Source organism: Loxodonta africana, chromosome 3 (genome assembly GCF_030014295.1).
Source record: "Loxodonta africana isolate mLoxAfr1 chromosome 3, mLoxAfr1.hap2, whole genome shotgun sequence".
Lineage (NCBI taxonomy): Eukaryota > Metazoa > Chordata > Mammalia > Proboscidea > Elephantidae > Loxodonta > Loxodonta africana.
Genome location: NC_087344.1, coordinates 108151621 through 108170161, shown reverse-complemented (window position 1 = coordinate 108170161; position 18541 = coordinate 108151621). Strand labels below are relative to the sequence as shown.

Genomic DNA, 18541 nt, shown 5'->3' with positions numbered 1-18541 from the left:
AGTGTTAAAATAATAATTATGCCACACAAAACTTTTCTTCTAAAGAGGGCTGCATCATGACTGTGAAACAACAATGTTAAGGCCCAAAAGGACTACTAATTCTAATCTAGTCAGGTGCTTCTGGAAATAACGGTAGACAAAAACGACTCAACCTGCCTTCCCCCACCCCCTAGAACTAAGTAAAAAATCCATCTCTGGCAGTAAGAAAAGAATTCCAAGGGTTCCAAAAGAAATATTTGGGTTTTTCGTAAAGCCCCACTTTATTTGTGTATATTCTTATTTATTTTACTGAGTATTTTCATCTTGAGTAGTTCAGAAAATACAAGCTGCTGATTTCTGATCCATTCCAATTTAAACCTAAGGAATGGCTCTACTAGTTATTAGCAGATTCTCTAAGTTCTATTCAAAGTGGTTCTAAAATCCATAAATTAGGCTGGAAAGTTATATGATGTCAGACCACTGGGAATTAGCCAACACAAATGTTTACCTCTTAGCCCTATACCTAGAAATGTGCCAAAATGTATCAGAGATCTTCAGGAGAAATTTACTTACTCAGTATTGATGGCCACCTTTCATGTGCCAAGTACTACGTTAGGTGCTAGAGATACAGCAGATCTGTTCACTGGCGTTCTAGGAAGGTGTCCACTCGCTCCCTGGACTCGTCTACCTCTAGCCCGGTCATGACTCTTGGAAGCCCCAAATAATATCAGCATTTTCTCAATAGTCTTTCTTGCCTCTCCCACTTCCTGGCTTTTTAATTTTTAAAGGACATTGTTTTCTCTCCATTTCTACTCTCTCTCGGGGGTCTCACGTGGTTTCCTAGCTCTAGATATCATCCTTATGCTAAAGACTCTCCAATCCACATCTTCAACTCTGTTCTATCTCAGTGACTGACTCTCTTATCCCTTCAGTTGCTCAAAAACATAAAACTCATCGTTGATTCTATCCTCTTTCTTATCTCCCACAACCAAACCAGCACTAAGTCCTGTCAATTTTACCTCCTAAATATGTCACAGATCAATCGACTTCTATCCATTCTACTATCCTCAGCCTAGTCCAAACCATGGTCCTTTCTCCTCTAGGCCACTCTAATAGTCCCCTGCCATGTCTCTCCAATGCCACCTTGACTCTTTGTAAATCATTTTCACATAACCAACTAATCTCTGAAAAACATGAATTAGGTCATGTTACCCCCAACCGCCACCATTTAAAACCCTTCAACAGGTTCCCATGGCTGTTAGAATAAAATCGAAAGTCCTTACCGCACCCCGTCTCTCAGGCACTTCTCACTTCTCCCCATTTTGCCAACATCATCAGCTCTACTTGTTTTGCCCTTCTCCCAATGCTCCATTCACACTGGCCTTCAGGCTGTTCCTTAACAAGACAAGCCCTTAGCTGCCTGGGGTACTTGGCACTTTCCGTTTCCTCTGCTAGAACTCTCTTCCCCTGGTTTAGTGTGGCTGGCTTATTTATCCTCCAGATCTCAGGTCATATGCCACTTCCTTAGAGAGCCCCTCTCCGATCACCCATCAAAGTAGTTGTTCCCAGTTACTTTCTGCTCGTTATCTTATTTATTGCCTTCGTGGTACAATCTGTAACTACCTTGTTTACCCGATTACTTGTTTGTCATCTATCTTATATGCTAGAATATAAACCACAGTGAGAGCAGGAACGTTGACTCTCTTACTCACTGCTGTTTACCAGCACTTAGCACTGGGAAGAAGTAAGTACTCAATAAGCGTCTATTAAAACAAGAAGGAAAAGAATGGGAGGACTGTGAGCTACAGAAAACTCCCTATAAACATTCTTGTGACAGGCATAATAATGGTCCCCAAGGATGCTCAGGGCTTTAATTCCCAGAACCTGTGAAATGTTACCTTACATGGCAAAAAGGAACTTCTGCAGATGTGATTAAAATTAAGGATCTTGAGATGGGGATATTCTCCTGAATTTTCTGGGTAGGCCCAATCTAAGCATAAGAATCCTTAAAAATGGAAGAGGAAGGCAGAAGAGTGAGTCAGGGAGATGTCATGTAAGATGAACATGACCTCCCACTGCTGCCTTTCAAGATAGATGAAGGGGGCCTTTAGAAGCTGGGGGTGGTACTCAGCTTACAGATAATATAAAATGTGTTTCTTGTGGGTCATGGTTAAACTGTTTGAGAAGCTTTGATTTAAACCAAAATCTGATGGTTTCCCCTCCTTCTAAACTATAAAGTCCAAGGTCATGACATACAATGATCTTTGTGAGCTAATTTCTGTCTTTACCACCAGCCACATCCACCACTACTCTCTGCTGACAGTCTACTGTCTAGTCACACTGAGCTGCTTGTAGTTTCCCTGCACACTCTATGCCAATTTATGCTTCTGAGTCTTTGCTCATGCTAATCACTTTACCTCTGCACTTTTCTTAGACTGGCTAAATTTTACTGACAGTCTAAACTCAGCTCAGGCACCTTTCATTCAGTCATCCATTCAATAAATATGCACTAAGTACCTATTACGTGCCAGGGGCCACCACCCATAGCCAGTTTGCTGTACGGTGGTGGCTTGCGTGTTGCAGTTATGCTGGAAGCTATGTCACCAGTATTGCAAATACTAGCAGGGTCACCTATGGCAGACAGGTTTCAGAGGGGCTTCCAGACCAACACAGACTAGGAAGAAAGGCCTAGAAATCTACTTTCAAAAATTAGCCAATGAAAACCCTATGGATCACAACAGAATATTGTCTAATATAGTGCTGGAAGATGAGCCCCATGTTGGAAGGCACTCTAAATACACAGTGACCACAACAACGGACTTGAACATACCAACAATTGTGAAGATAATGCAGAACTAGACAACGTTTTATTCTGCTGACAAGGGGTTGTCGTGAGTTGGCACTAACTCATCAGCAGCTAACAATAATGACGTGTCAAGGACTCACATACAGGGGTGAACAAGACAGACAGGGTTTTTGCTGTCATGAAACAAACATTGTATAGTGAGGTGGCAGAAAACAAAGAAATAAATCACAAGGACACAAGTTCAGATTTAAAAAGAATACAAAAGAGAGTTAGAGGAGAGAGAGCCTGGGGAGGGGAGAAGATGGTCAATGAAAGCATTTCTAGCAGGTGATGCATGAGTTGAGATTCAAATGACCAGGAGCACCAGCCAAGTGAAGACTGGAGGAAGAGTAATCCAGACAGAAAAAAACGGTGAGTGCAAAGCCTGGGAGCAGAGGAAAGAGCTTGCCATGGGTAAGGTGCAGAGATAAGATCAGTGTGGCTGGAGAAAGTGAATGTGAGGAGAGTGGTATGAAATGAAATTAGAGAAGAAAGCAGGGGCCAGATTGACCATGTGCTTGTTTGCTGTGGAAGGGATCCTGGATTTTATCTTCAAATCTATGGAAAACTACTGAAAGGTTTTAATTAGGGGCACTCAAGATATTAATTACATTGGGAAAAACAAAACAAACAAATAACAACAACAAAAAACTATTCTGGACCCTGGGTGTGAGGGCCAGAGTGGAAGCAGGCAGACCAGCAATTGCAGAGGCAATTGCTGAGGCCCCGGGAAAAATGATGGAGATGTGGACCATGGTTGAAGAAGTGGGAATAGAAAGAAACAGATCTCAGCAAGTCTTACCAGTATACTCAGTATCCTAGCATATTCCTATCTTAACTGGTTATTATTGAGTCAGTTTGGACTCATGTCCAACCCCATGTGTGTCAGAGTAGACCTGTGCTCCACATGGTTGTCAATGGCTGAATTTTTGAAAATCACTGATTTTTTCCTTCCGAGGTGCTTTCCAAGGTAGACTTGAACCACCAATCCTTCAGTTAGTAGCTGAGAGCATTAACCGTTTGCACTACCCAGGGCTTCCACCCCTATCTTAAAAAAAAAAAAAAAATTTTTTTTTTTGTTTTTTCACCCCTATCTTAGCACCTACTGTATCAAATAGATCTAATCTATTTTGGTATTTGCCTTTCTCCTCCATTAGCCTGCAAGCTCCTCAGGAACAGGGCCTCAATATGTGGCACACAGTAAATACCCAGTACATGTGCTGGCCTGACAAAACTTAAATGAGTTTTCTCCACTGATCTATTGCATTTCCAGTTTAATTTAAAGTAAGTTCAGTTTAAAATAATCAGATCTTATTCTGCTGCCTTGAGGTCGACATCGCTAGTAAATTTTTGTTTATTGAAGCTACTTTAGTTGCTGCATTAAAATCCGGAATATTCTGATGGATTGAACTAGAAGATAATGGGATGAACAAACACATAGGAATTAAATAGGTCTCTGCTTCCTAACTGCAAAAGATGTCTACAGCACACCTTTACAGGGATTTTCAATGTGCTTGGCAATTTATGAAGCTATAACATTCCCCAAACAAATAAAACATTCAACTGGTCATCCTAAGGAGTTTTAAAATGAAGATTTGTATCAGAAGTAGATAAAATAGAAGATAAGTTGGAGTTTTATATAGTACATTGATCTAAAATATAAACTCGCTCATTTTCTCTGAATACTAGGTAAAAGCAGCTTCTCCATTTATGAGAAACTCAGAACCCCAAAGACCTTCAAGTAAATGAGGTATCTTCCAATAAAATGAAACCTCCTATCAATTGTAAACATCCTTCATACAGCCTCCTTGGAGGGTCAACATTAAAACTACAACCCTACCTTGAATCAGAAAATCAAAGAGCACGCTGACTCATCGCTCAAGTTGTGACAGTTTCCAGGCGGTGAAAACAATGTCTCAGATGAGGGGGAACCAGAGCCAGAAACAGTGACTGGCAGAGGGCAGAGGGGACAACTTCCTCTCAGACAGTCTCTTTTCCCACAGCTCCAGAGAGAAGCACAAAGTATGCATTTCCTTCAAAGTCGTTTTTTACCAGGCTAGGAAGAAACCCTTGTTTTCGTCTTCAGGTGATCATTCCACATAGGTAGGATGCTTTCCTACTTCTACTTTTTTTTTTTTCTTTCCTGAAGCCCCATATTAAGTGCAAGAAGCAGTATGATATTGTGGAAAAGGGCTACTGAATCTCAGTTGTACTGTATATAATTAACTGTGAGAGCTCTGTTTCCTCATCCATATAAAACGAGCCCTGGTGGTGCAACAACGGTTAAGCACTTGGCTGCTAACCAAAGAAAGGTTGGCAGTTTAACCTACCCAGCAGCTCCATGGGAGAAAGACCTGGCAGTCTGTTCCTGTAAAGATTACAACCTAGAAAACCCTACTGGGCAGTTCTACAATGTCACATGGGGTTGATATGAGTCGAGATCAACTTGACAACATACAAGAACAACAATGACGGGTATAGTAATATTTACCTAGACAAAATTATTGTGAAGAATAAGTGATAATGTCAAGGACCCATGAGAATACATAGCATTAAGTAGGCACCCCTTAGAGACTAGTTCCCATTTTCCCTTCATTTCTTTTTCATATCACTTGTGACTTTCAACATACTAGAATTGTATGTTTGTTAGGATACATGTTAGGCAATCTTTTATTTCTAATCCTGTCTATCAAAGAATCTTTAAAACTCAGGGGAGGAAGGAACCTTAAAGTTTATCTAGTAAGTACCTGCTGCCCCCTCCGCCCCCCAAAAAAAGCTGACATTTCAGTCTGGGCTGCCATAGAACAACCAAGTGATGATCCAGAATGTGCATCAATGCTTCTCTGAAGGAAAGGGTTTCTCAGCAGCTGCTCATCTTTTTTTTTTCCCCCCACAATGTGAATTACTTTTTGTTATGGATTGAACTGAGTCCCCAAAAAATATGTGCATCAATTTGGCTAAGCCATGATTCCCCGTATTGTGTGATTGTCCACCATTTTGTCATCTGACGTGATTTTCCTATGTGTTGTAAATCCTATCTCTAAGATGTTAATGAGATGGGATTAGTGGCAGTTATGTTAATGAGGCGGGACTCAATCTATAAGATTGGATTGTGTCTTGAGCCAATCTTTTTTGATATATAAAAGAGAGAATCAAGTAGAGAGACAGAGGGACTTCATGGCACCAAGAAACAAGAGCCAGGAGAATAGCGTGTCCTTTGGACCTGTGGTCCCTGTGCTGAGAAGCTCCTAGACCAGGGGAAGATTGATGACAAAGACCTTCCTCCAGAGCTGACAGGCAGAAAGCATTTCCCTGGAGCTGGCACCCTGAATTCGGACTTCTAGCCTCCTAGGCTGTGAGAGAATAAATTTCTCTTTGTTAAAGCCATCCACTTGTGTTATTTCTGTCATAGCAGCACTAGATAACCAAGTCACTCTTATTTTAAGGTTTTTACATTTAGTAAGTAATTTTTCAGCATTCAAAAAAAATTTGTAGTAATTTATTGATATTTTCAATCACATACACATTCAAGAACAAACAATTGCATTGTCCTGTCATATAATTATTTTAAATTGAAAGGAATTTTGAAAATACCATAGCAAAATGTGTAAAAATTTCAAAGTTTTCAATAAGTCCCTGGAGGTCATTTATTGCCTCCATAATGTATCAAACACTGAAAATAAAATGTTGAGAAGATATGGCATTAAGGGTGTGAAACAGTAAAAAACTGCCATGTTCAATATGTTTGTTGATGTAAAGTTGATTAAATACGAATATCTAATTTAAATTAGAACTTTATATTGATAAATAATATACTACATCTCAGTAGGGCAAGCCTTCTGATGTCTTATATTCTTTGCATAACAAATAATTGGTGAATTTACATTTGTAGAAGATGGAAACTGGAAAAAATTATAATAATCTTACTTTAAGTTTAATTTACTTTGAGTGTAAATGTTTCTTTTCCCATAGTAAATTATACTTTTGATTATAAATAGTGATTACAGATCACCAATATCAGTGATTTCTAAATATAATGAATCAGAGTTTAACTTTAAGGTTATCAATTGTACTGTTAAGTCTCAAAAAAATTATTAAAATAATGTTTCTATATTTCTTATATTTATTTCTCCTAAAAGAATCTATTTATCTCTAACATATTGCTGACATTCTCTGTGCCCCCAAAAATGTTTCAATTGATTAATTTTATTGTTTTGAAGTCAGGACCGGTAACTGTCCCCACCATTTAGAAGGCACACAATAACTACAGTTGACTAAAGGTAGAAACATAGGCCCTGATTATCTAGATGAGCTCTATGGAAATTTTGTAAAGCTTTCTTAGTGTGCTGCCCTATCACCATTATTATCAATTCATGATCTAATCGGTCATTCATCTTTATGTGGATTTGTTAGGCTGGCTGTCTGGTAAATGTATGTTAGTCACCCAGTGAGACAGGGATAAAATCTTACTGCTGGCAAAGCTACTTACAGACATGTCTTCCAGTAATATATTAGTAATGTAGCAGATGTATCTATTAAAGGCAATATTTTGGAGGTCATCTATTCCACCTTCCCCACTTTACAGATGGATAAACCAAGGTCTAGAAAAAAGAGGTTGACTTGACTAAGCCCACATTAATAGCAGAACCCAGATCAGAACTTTGGTCTCCTGCTTTCTAATCCAACATTCTTTCTAGCATGTGAGATTGCTTTTGATCAATAGCAAGAATGGCAGCATAATACTAACACCAGGCCTAATGCTAACACTAACACTAATACTACAGTTTGTTGATCACTTACCATGTGCCAGGCACATTGCATTTCATCACTATGATATCAATCTACTTATAACAAATGTCTCATGCTTTAATCTTCAGAAGCTCGAATCATTATTTCTGATACCCACCCCCCTCAAAAGAAGGTCAAACAATAACAACAAAACCCAGCACGTATGCAATATATCCTCCACTGGTTTGTCAGTTTGCTGTACTGTGGTGGCTTCCATGTTTCTGTGATGCTAGAAGCTATGTTACTGGTATTTCAAATGCCAGCAGGGTTACCCATGGTGGACAGGTTTCAGAGAAGCTTCCAGAAGGGCCTGGTAATTTACTTCTGAAAAATAGCCAATGAAAACCTTATGGATCACAACAGCACATTGTCCAATTTGCTTGCTTTGGACACAACATCAGTAGCAATCAATCGCTATAAGAGGACATCCTGTTTGGTGAAGAAGAGGGCCAGCAAGAGTGAATGAGACCTTCAATAAGATGGACTGGCACAGTAGTTGCAATCCACCAAGTTGCTAACTCTCAGCTTAGCCATTGGCGCTGACCTTCTCTTGTCTATGGCTTTTCAGGAGCTACATCATGAAAAAAAATTCTCCTGACTGAAGTCTTACTTGCTTCTTTCTTCTGAGTCTACCATTTGATGAAAAACCTAATAAGCCATGGCATGAACAAAAGATGGCCTGTTGGACTCCAGTCATCAAATCGGCCCCTTCATAATGGCATATTGGCTTGATGGAGAAGGAAAGTGATACCACAACAGCTCCCTTTATTTTTTTCTTCTTTCTACCCAATAGCCCAAACATGTTTTCCATGAGCTGATCCAGCACACACCTGTTTCTCTCTTGTACAGATGCTTAGGCTTCCCTGAATTTTCTCTCCTCTCACTGGTGTTTGTAGTTGTAGTTTTTTTAACCCTAGTTTTAACTAAGTATAGAAACTTTCTTCTCTTGCTTGAATTAGAGACTTCTGAACTTTTGTTCTTTTTTTTTTTTAATCCAGTCAGTGTGTTTTCTCCTTTCCCTCTTTAGGACCTCCTTATCATTTTTCTAAAAAAATTTTCCTTTATCTTTTCTCCCTTCTCTTCTGTTTTTTTTTTTTTTTCTTTTAATCCTGTTGTATTTATTTCCATTTCAGATATATCACACTTGACATAGCAGATGGGCTCCTAAAATGCATGAAGGAATCTTATCCCACCTCCTCCCTTCCACACCCCTGAATCATTTGTACTGTGAACTATTTCATATGTTGAATAAACATTCCCCCTACATACCAATGAAACAGAAAGAAAGAAAAAGATATGAATGGAGTCTTAAAGAAACAAGACACTTCCAAATCAACTGGATATTACTTGCTACATTTCCTCTTTTCTTTCCTTAATTAGTTCCCACAAGTCTACAATTTTCATGGTACTTGTACAATAACATCTTAAAAATCCAAACTTTTCTATTTTTACTCTCTGTGCCCTTCTAGAAGCATAGATGAAATAAGCTACCTTCTATTGGGAAGGCTGATGTACCAGAAAGGGTGTGTTTTCTGGAGCTAGGGGATTCGAATACCATCCCAGGTTCCTCCATTTCTACACCTGTCACCATCATATGTGACTCCATATTTCAAAGCCTCCATTTTCTCATTTCAAAAACGAGAATCTCCCCCCCTCCAAAATGATAAAATACCTAAGAATAAGCCTTACCAGGGATGTAAAAGTCTTGTACAATGAAAACTATAAAACACTAAATAAGAGACTGAAAGAGACCTACATAAATGGAAAGATAGTGCCCGCTCATAGATTGGAAGACTTAATATTGTGAAAATGTCAATACTACCCAAAGCAATCTATAGATATAATGCAATCCTGATCCAAATTCCAACAACATTCTTTACCGAAATGGAAAACTAATTACCCACTTTGTATGGGAAGGAAAGAGGCCCCCGGATAGCCAAAGCAATATTGAAAAGAGAAGAACAAAGTACAAGTCTCACACTTCTCAACCTCAGAACATACCATATAACTACAGTAACCAAAATGGCCTGGTACTAGTTCAACAATAGACACATAGACCAGTGGAATAGAACTCGGAACCCAGAAATAAATTCATCCAGCTATAGACACCTGATTTTGACAAAGAGTCAAAGACCATTCAATGGAGAAGGAGCAGTCTCTTCAACAAATGGTGCTAGCAAAACTGGATAGTCACATGCAGATAAATGAAACAAGACCAATACCTCATACACAAAAACTAACTCAAAATGGACCAAAGACCTCCATGTTAAAGCTAAAACCATAAAGTTCTTGGAAGAAAACATAGGGGCAAAACTATGGGACTGACTTTTTTTAAGGATAGACTATTAAACACAATTACAAATGCAAGGGCACCAAAAGACAAAATAGATAACTGGGATCTCATAAAAATCAAATACTGATGCTCATCAAAAGACTTCATCAAAAAAGTAAAAAGACAACCTACTGACTGGGAAAAAATCTTTGGGAACGATATATTTGATAAGGATTTAATCCCTAAAATATATAGAAAGCTTCAACAATTTAACAACAAAAAGACAATCCAATTTAAAAATGGACAAAAGACAAGAACAGACTGTTCACAAAGAGGACATTCAAGTAGCCAATAAATACATGAAGAGGTGTTCGCAATCAATAGCCATTCCCGAAACCAAACCAAACACATTGCTGTCAGGTTGATTCTGAATCACAGCAACCCTGTAGGACAGAGTAGAACTGCCCAATAGGGCTTCTAAGGCTGTAATCTTTACAGAAGCTGGCTGTCACATCTTCCTCCCGAGGAGTTGCTGCTGGGTTCCAACCACCAACCTTTTTGTTAGCACCCAGACGCTTAACCACTGCACCACCAGGGCTCCTTTAGAGAGATGAAAATCAAAAGTACAATGAGATATCATCTCACCCCAGCTAAAATGGTACTGATCAAAACAACAAGAGCAACAAAAAGAAAACAATAAATGCCAGCAAGGATGTAGGAAGATTGGAACTCTTATCCACTGCTGGTGAGACTGTAAAATTGTACAATCACTATGGAAAATGGTATGGCTCTTCCTCAAAAAACTAGAAATAGAACCATCTTATGATCCAGCAATCTCACTTCCAGGTATTTACCTTAAAAATGTAACATAAGTGACACAAACAGACGTATGCACACCTATGTTAATAGCAAAAATAAGGGAACAGCCTAAGTGCCCATAAACAGATGAGCGGATAAACAAAAAGCAGTATATATATAAATGGAATACTATGCAGCCATAAAGAATAATGATATATCCTCAAAACATAAATCTGGAGAACATTATGCTGAGTGAAATAAGCCATTCACAAAAGGACAAATATTGTATGACCTCACTTTTATAAAAAAGTGCTATGTAAAGTTACTAGTAGTATCTCTATTCTGCAGGTGAAGAAATCTGCAAATTGACCAAGATAATAAAGAAGAACCAGAAGTAAACCCAGATTAGATTAATTAAAACTACCTTGCACACTTCCCTTCTTACTTCATGATCACCAGAGAAAAATTCACTCCTGATGTTCTGCTGGTCTAACTAGAATTTTTTTTTTTTTTCCAGTTTATTGTTGTTGTTGTTCTTAGTGACCATCAAGTCAACTCCAACTCATGGCAACCTCACGTCTTGCAGAGTAGAACTGTTCCATAGGGTTTTCTCAACTGTAATCTTCATGCAAGCAGATCACCCAGTCTTTTCTTCTGTGGTACTGCTGGGTGGCTTCAAACTGCCAACCTTTAGGATAGCAGTCAAGTGCAAACCGTTTGTATCACCCAGGGATTACCCATTTAAATGGATAATTATCCATTGTAATAATGGATAATAATAATATAATTAATGATGATATTAAATGATCCAAATTATCCATTTAAATTCAGCTTACATCCCTCATTTATTCTCAGCAAGCCCCAGTGCTTCCCCATGTTGACTCCGGAAAGCAATCCACTCAAAGAGGAATGAACTATGTTTACCCTCACCACCTCAGTCTCATCTTCCAGAAGGGCTCCTGAATAACTGAGGTAGCTACAAAATGAGCAAAGAACTCAGGTCTCAACTCTACCACTTCTCACTTTGTGGCCTGCGACAAATCATTTTACTGCTCGGCCTGAGTTTTCTCACCTGTAAAATGGGAATAAAAACGGCACCAATCTCACAGGATTGTCCTGAGGATTAAATGAGAAACTCCTACCATAGTGCCTGGCATATAGTAAGACTTCAATAAATACTACCACCTGCTGTTATTATTTTTATATAAAAAAGGGTAATACTACTTACTTTTTCAAGGATGTTAGAATTAAGTAGGATAGCCTTGTCTTTGACCTCTTTCCTTGACCATCCATCTGGCTCACCACTGATAGATTTACTCTTTAAAACTCCGTCCCAGACCTCCTGACTTTATACCACTGCTCATTTATGACATACTAAGTGTCACTATGAGTCGGAATTGACTTGGCAACGGATTTGGGTTTTTTTAGTAAGTGTTCTTATAATTTTTGTCTCCCCAAACAGTTTCAACTTCGTGAGGATAGGAACTGGGTCTTAACATTTCTTTATAGGCACTACAGTGTGTGCCTAGCACAACAACTTGGACATGATAGATGTTCAGTACATATTTGTATTTGAAAAGCAGTATTGTTGCCAAACGCAAAGAGCACCACAAGATTCCAAGAGCAAAGGAAATTTGGATAAATCTTCTTTTGGGGTTTTGATTTCTTTTTGGGCTATTCTACATAAATGTATATATACAATACATATATATGTAAATGTATGTAAGTGGAGAGCAACCCTGTGAGAGTAATTACAGAAACAACAAATAATTTGCCAGAGACCAAAGTGGGTGCAGTATTACAAAAATAGATTCACAACTGAAAAACAGTGCACAACATTCACTGTACCTTGAGGATTCTTCTGCCAGAAAACTCATACATGTGCTTTAGATTTTTTTTTTTTTTTACACTAAAACTCATTCTAACACAGAGCTTGCCACAATTTGGAAATTTATCATCCAATATAACCATCATGACATTCAAGAAATGCATGACATATTATAAAGAGCACATTGCAAAATCTAGAAATTTCTGCTGTACCTAACAAAGAGATAGTAATGAACTGAGGATTTCGCCAAAAAAAGTAAAAAATTGGATGAAGGCAGTGCCAGCTCTTGGCCACTAAGATCCTTTCAGATACACTTTAGAGAAACGGTGCACTGTACCATCCTTTGTTAATGGAGAATGAGAATCTGTTGGTTTGCTCAGGTGGAGATGAATATATTGTTAAGAGCCAGAGGTGTCAATGGAAGGATCACAGAATTTGGACCCAAAAACCTCCAACTCACTATCTGTGTGAAAGTGGGCACTTTTCCATATCTATAAAATGGTATATTAATAACAGCTTCACTGGGGTTTTTAAAGACATGTAGGAAAACAATGTATACCTAAGGCCCAGGTACACAGCAGGTGCTCAGCAAAGATTTTCATTTACCCAGGACACACACACACACACACACAGAGAAGTAGATTATAAAATATTCAGAGTTCAAAAAATAAAAAAAGACCAATTTTGCCCTGTTCTTGGGACATGCCCGGAAAAAGTCTTCTCTTAAAGTTTTGGGTAACTCTTTATAAGGCTTGGATACAATCATACAAGTACATAATAGCTTGAATGCCTGTATTTAATGCCCCCCAACGAGGTGAGAAGGGGCTCCCTAAAGCTGACATTTCACAGCCTTGAAAGCTGAAGCTGGTCCAGTGCTTGCCACCTCCCTCCCCCCACCCCAGCATCCTGCTACTAACTGGCCAGGAGGAACTGCAGATCTGTCAAGAGAGGCCACAGGAAAGTGCTGCCTGCCTAGAGACCGGCAGGGTCACCCCCATCCAAAGTATGTTAAACCTCCCAATATCTTACCCACAGAAGGTCCGTTTTCAAGCCCGAACCACACTCTTGAGTCTGGACCACGGCTGGGCCCGGAAGGGCGCCCTTTGCCCTCTACTCTTCCAGACACCATCCCCTCCCTCCGCGCCCACCGCTTTACGCCCGCCTTGGCAGATCCGTCTGAGCGCCCCCTCCTCTCTACCGGTTCAAACGCCATCCCAGCACCCTCAAGGGAACGTTCGTGCCCAGAGCATGGAGGCAGCGTTCAACCGAGGCCTCCACCCGAGCCCCACGGGGAGAAGCGAGGCACGGAAGCCCTGCGGTCCCGGCGCTCCCGCCCCATCTGAGCCACTGGTTACTCACCAGGGGTCGCCAGCCCGGGGGCCGTGTCCAGGGTCGGTGCGGACCGGGTGGCCCCGTTGCTCCCGGGCGCACGTGTCGCGCTCGCCGAGGGCGCTCCGGCGTGCCGGGTCCCAGCGCCCGCCGCGCCAGCTGCGCGGACCCGGGGATGGGCCCCCAGGCGCAGAAGCGCGCGCGGACGCGGTGGCAGGTGGGGGCCGCGCCGTGGCCCAGGGCGGAGGGAACTAGGCTTTACCGTTCAGCTGCTTGGCGCTCAGCCAGGCTAGCGCCTGTGGTCTCAGCGCAGCGATTGGAGTGGGCCAGGATCGGGTTCTGTCGCTTGTGGGCTGTGCCCATGTCACCTTGAGCAAGGTAAGTTTTTCCCGCCTCAGTTTCCCCTGATATAAAACGAGGATAATAAAGCCTGTCTCATAAGACTGAGCAAGGATTGACTGAAAAAGTGTGGTGAAACCGTGTTCTCAGCTTTCACAGCCGCAAAGAAGTGGCACTTCTTTGACGCTCATCAGAGAACTTCCCTCAGAGATGTTCTTCCCCTGTGTTCTCTGGACCTCCCAGCTCTTAACCACACTTTAGCGTAATTGTCTGCGGTCTCCAAAGTGGGCTGTGTGCAACGTGATCCACTGGAGTGTGGGAAGAAAATATTAGAACTTTCATTTGCATTTGTTATTTAAAAAAGAAAAGCATTTAATAGATGGCATGACACTGGCCTTAAATGGTCACATGCTCTATAAGTGGGGTTCTGAGGAAAGAAGGAAAATTACACAATGCAGAGCAATGCCCCCCTTACTGAGGCAATATTTCATTGAATCTAGGAATGCATCAACCGTAAGAAATACCATTATTTTTGTACCAGTAAGAAATGAAAAAGATTGCCCCATACACTGCCACAATACTTTCTTATCACTTAGATTCTTTTAAATTAACTATTTATTGAAATATCTTCTTTAGATTTATTTAGACGTATTTATTATCTGTCAAGTTTGTGCACTCAAAAAAGGAAAGTATAAGCAAGACAAATTGGTTAAGATATTCTTTAGATGTCTCCACATGCAGAGTCCAACCCTTGTGATCTGTTTTGTTTTGTTTCATTCAATATCATCCTTGGGGCCGTAAGAGTGTTAATAAAACAGCATTTCTTAAAGGAGTGCTCCACTATGGTCTCTGGGATATTCTTCCCCTTACTAAACCCCAGTTTTCTCAAGCACTTACAGACAGTGACAACTACATCACCATCGCTGCCTGGGCAATAGCCTAAGACCTCCGGATTTCGGAGATAATAAATATGAAAAGTGTACCCCTTGGAATTAAGAATGTATGCTAGATTGCTTTTACGGGCTTGTGACACGCTTCAGCAATTTATCTATGCGAATATTTGATAAAAATAAGTCTTTGAAATTGTAGAAGCTTAGCATTATTGTCTAATGAGATAGTGAACGCTCGGGGAAATAATTTGTAGCAAAGTTAAAAGTGTTGTCATTTAAAGATGAGTTATTTTTATTTATTTTTTCACAAAAAGACAAATATTCTAAATTTGCTGATCTTTTCTATAATGACATACAGCTTTTGGAAACCCTGGTGGTATAAGGGTTAAGAGCTTGTCTGCTAACCAAAAGACCAGCAGTTTGAATCCACCAGGCGCTCCTTGGAAATCCTATGGGGCAGCTCTACTCTGTCCTATAGGCTAACTGAGTCAGAATTGACTTGACTGCAACAGGTTATATGGCTTTTAGTAGTTTACTACCTACTAAATTTTTCGGAAAAGAAAAAAATCACAGGCCTCTTTATTTCCTCAAGGTAAATCTAACCTCGTAAGACTGAGTGAGAAAGTGCTATGAAGAGAACAATTGTAAACAAGTATTTTCAAATGTTGCCATTGTCATGTGTTTTTGTTGCTGGAAATTATGTAAGTTTGTCACTTACAAAACAAATTTTCTTAAAACACTCGGAAACAATTTGTTATCCTGTTTCAATCTTCCAATTGAACATTTCAGTGGGTTTTGAACCCATTTGTGAAAATAGACAAAGATACACCAGCTTCTGATTAGTTTGACATGACAACTGATGGATGCCAAGGATAATTTAATGATGACAGATAAGTGTTAATAACAAGCTTGCATAGCTCATGGATTAGATTATTTTATAATAGTTTTTAGTGAGAAGAAATGTTTTGTTAATAAATAAAACAAATTATTCCAAAATACGTATTTTACTCTTTATCTCATATTAAAAGGAGCCCTGGTGGTGTAGTGGCTGAGTGCTGGGCTAACTAACCAAGAGGTCGGCAGTTCGAACCCACCAGCTGCTCGGCAGGACAAAGATGTAGAAGTCTGCTTCCATGGACCTTGGAAACCCTGCGGGGCAGATCTACTCTGTCCTACAGGGTTGCTATGGGTCGGAATCAGATCGAATCGACTTGATGGCAGTGGAATCTCATATTAAAATTTAATTTATGTTTTTGTATACATTTCAAAATGTATATGAAATTTGTTAAGTAAATAACAACAACAACTGAACATTTATTGAGAATGTGCTTTCAAAACCCCCTTTTTTTCCCTGAAGAAATGCACAATCTAAAATGTGTGAAGACCACTGGTCTGTTAACTTCAAATTACAATATCTTACAACATTGGTAAGTCAACACAAAATGGTGTTCCAACTACACCGGAGCCATTTTCTTTGGGGGACTAGAGGAGAGGTGGTGGTGACAGGACTTGAATCTGGTTGTTTAACAAGAACAAGGAATTACAAAAATACAACAAAATGCAGGAAATGATGATAGTCTTCTTTTTTTCTCTAAATAAGAAGATGCATTGTTAAATAAATATTCATTGAATAAGATGACCAATCTTACATAAATATTATCAGAGACATCATCATGCTATAAGTCCATCAGTATATCATTCCACTGAAGGTTAAATATCAAGAGAAGGCTTTGGCCAATAGTTACTGATAAAAACAGTTCTCTCATCTTGCATCCTCCCTAGACTGTGAGGTCTGTGAGCGCAAGGGCCACATCTTTCTTGTTTTTTCACTCCATATTTTCCAGCACCTGGCACAGTGAATGGTATAGGCCAGGTGCTTAATAAATATTATTGAGCTGAATTGACTTGTTCTGGAGGGATCTCCCTCTCTTTGGCCAACCAAAGTTACAGGTGTTGTTGGATCTTCAACACTTTCAACAGAGTCAAAAAGCAGTTGAAAAATTATATATCCTTTTTCTTAGCAAGTCGGTGATCCTTCCATATGAGTTTAACACTTCTAGATAAGTTTCTTTATTACTGTTATTTTTTTTCCATTTCTCTTCCTCCTCCTCCTTTGTCTTCTTTTATTATCTGGGGAGATTCCCTAGTAGATGTATAGCTGTTACCAGCAATTGCTTGTCTAATTAGGGAAAAATATTGCTTCTGTATTTTCAGAAGAGTAACCCCTCTACAGTGGCAAATGCCTGATGAAGCAAGAGCCTACCAAACAAACCAAAATGTCAAAATATGATTGCTAGGATAATTATTTTTAAGCCTACGGGTGTGACATAGCTTTCCGTGTAGTCGTAGCTAGATGAATACACTTACGAATCAAAAGCTTGTCTAAGAGAATAACCACACTGACAGTGACAAAGCCTTTTCTAGGAAATAGTTCAGTTTCCATTTCTGGTACATTTCCATTCCTTTAAATGTCTATTTTGGTTCATTGTTGATAGCAAAAGTCCTGAAAATACTTAATCACACAGTTTCTGAACAACTGAGCTCTGCTCTGCTATAAGTCACTTGTTAGAATAATTATCAAGAGATGGTTGCCAGGATAGTGATTTAGGGCATCAGACAAAGGCTTGCACCAGTTAAGTTTGATAAGAAGGTTTTGACATATACTTTTACATTTTACTTATAGTAAGGAGACTCAACATCAGAGATGGATTACTCACCCAACCTTTGCCAAAGCTTCATTTCTAATAGTTCTCACCTAACAGGTTTACACACTTGTCTGGAGTTTTATATTTTTAGGGTATTAGTATAACTCCAGATATACTTCCAGTGTCATATGCTGAACAGGCTTGTCTAAACAGTGCCATGCAAGATTCTTAGATTATGAGCAATCCCCAAAGATTATAAAAACGCCGAGTCAGAACTTTTCCAAGGCTGACATTGACCAAGCACAGATGTTGTTTATAGATTAATGAATCACATGGAAAATGTCATGGCTTGGATAGGAGCAATACATTTTGAAGAGGTTTTTTAGCTTCAAAGAGACCTTGAGTTTTATAACCACAGTTGTCTTAATACAGCAGGCAACTTGCTTTTTCTTGTTGTTGTTATTGGGATTAGAAGACTATTATAGAATACATTGTTTTTGTCATTATTGGAGGTAGGGGATAGGTTTGTTGTTGTTGTTAGGCACTGTCAAGCTGGTTCCTGTGTACAAAATAAAACACTGCCTGGTCCTGTGCCATCCTCACAGTCGTTGCTATGTTTGAGCCCATTGTTGCAGCCACTGTGTCAATCCATCTTGTCTAGGGTTTTCTCTTTTTCGCTGACCTTCCACTTTACCAAGCATTATGTCCTTCTCCAGTGACTGGTCCTACCTAATAACATGTCCAAAGTATGTGAGAAGAAGTCTCCCCATTCTCGCTTCCAGAAGTACGCCGGCTGTATTTTGTCCAATACAGATTTGTTCTTTCTTC

General features: G+C 39.6%; 1 protein-coding gene across 6 annotated transcripts in view; it reads right to left on the bottom strand.

Moving 5' to 3' along the window:
- The window catches only part of IL12RB2 (interleukin 12 receptor subunit beta 2), a 107345-nt gene extending 93365 nt beyond the window's left edge, over positions 1 to 13980 (bottom strand). For 3 of the 6 annotated variants that reach the window (XM_064282111.1, XM_064282113.1, XM_064282114.1), the window contains exon 1: positions 13870 to 13960. The gene's annotated coding sequence lies outside the window, so the exon portion shown is untranslated. Of the gene's footprint in view, positions 1 to 1262; positions 13826 to 13869 lie in introns of those variants that run through there. The other 3 variants (XM_003411246.4, XM_023549485.2, XM_064282112.1) reach the window with 2 other exon arrangements.
- Between the last annotated feature and the right edge of the window lie 4561 nt (positions 13981 to 18541).